This window comes from Myotis lucifugus, unplaced genomic scaffold (assembly GCF_000147115.1).
Source record: "Myotis lucifugus unplaced genomic scaffold, Myoluc2.0 scaffold_24, whole genome shotgun sequence".
Lineage (NCBI taxonomy): Eukaryota > Metazoa > Chordata > Mammalia > Chiroptera > Vespertilionidae > Myotis > Myotis lucifugus.
Genome location: NW_005871072.1, coordinates 8,294,595 through 8,295,863, shown reverse-complemented (window position 1 = coordinate 8,295,863; position 1,269 = coordinate 8,294,595). Strand labels below are relative to the sequence as shown.

The following is a 1,269-nucleotide window of genomic DNA, read 5'->3' as shown; positions in this document are numbered from 1 at the left end:
ATCTCGCTCATATGTGGAATCTAATGAACAAAATAAACTGATAAATAAAATAGAAACAGAGACATGGAGGCATGGAACAGACTGATGAATTTCAGGGGGAAGGCAGGGGGGAGAGGGGAGAGAGGAGAGAGTGATTAACCGGGGAACTGATATGCATATATGCATAACCCATGGACACAGACAAGACTGGTGAAGGCCTGGCCGGGGGGGGGGGGGGGTAAGGGGTAGAAGGGGTTAATGGGGAGACAAACAAACAAACAAAGGAGACACCTGTAATACTTTCAACAATAAATATATATTTAAAAATTAAAAACAAATTGCTCCATTATTTCTATGATTTTGTGATAAAAGAACAAATCAGAAGTACAGGATGGGATGAAATAATAGAAAAACTACTGACTGGTCTACTCTGACAAAGGAGACTTATGAGAGACTTTCATGTGGGCCCCAAAGATGAATAAGTTATAAACTCCAGCCCTTAAAAAAAAATAGCTGGTGACACCCTTTCCTGTGCCCTTTTAAGGTTGACGCAGTGCCTTAAGAGGCTAACACAGAAGGGTAAACTGAGTCTCCATAAAACCCAGAGAAGAGATGGTAAAACTACTCTTTGGATCCTGTCTGGAGTCACAGCTGAAAAAAAAATAGCTGGTGAAAGGAAAGTGTAAGACCTTCATATAAACAAGTATATTACAGAACAGAAAGCTAAAAGAAAGATACACATAAAATGCTTTTGAATGTCTGGGAGGGAGAGATGCCTCATGTAGGGAAGAAAGATGTCCAACAAGAAAACACTGGTCTTTGCCATGTGCCTCCAAGGACACAATGTAGAAATGTGGTGGGGCTGGTCTTCTGGGGGCAGAAAGGGCCAGGCTAATTACAACTGTGGGAGGTGAAGCAGCATAAAAATGTTTAGGAAATAATTTTACTCAAATATACAGAGGGTGGGGGAAACAGATAACCAGTTGAAAAGATCATGGAAACAGATACTAAAGGGCTGGATTGGATTGAAGAGACAATAGACCAGTGGTTTTCAACCTTTTTCATCTCATGGCACACATAAACTAATTACTAAACTGTAGCACACCAAAAAAATATATTAGCTGGATGGTGTGGCTCAGTGGTTGAGCATCTACCCATGAACCAAGATGTCATGGTTTGATTCCCGGTTGAACATACCCGGGTTGTGGGCTTGATCCCTAGTGAGAGGCATGCAGGATCAATGATTCTCTCTCATCATTGATGTTTCTATCTCTTTCTCCCTTCCTCTCT

The 1,269-nt window shown here is 41.3% G+C and overlaps 1 non-coding gene across 1 annotated transcript; it reads left to right on the top strand.

Annotated features, from left to right (window-relative positions):
* The first annotated feature begins 510 nt into the window (after positions 1–510).
* Positions 511–632, top strand: LOC111825409. Its single transcript, XR_002828570.1, has one exon. It is a non-coding gene; the product is annotated as a small nucleolar RNA SNORA26 (small nucleolar RNA).
* Positions 633–1,269: the final 637 nt, after the last annotated feature.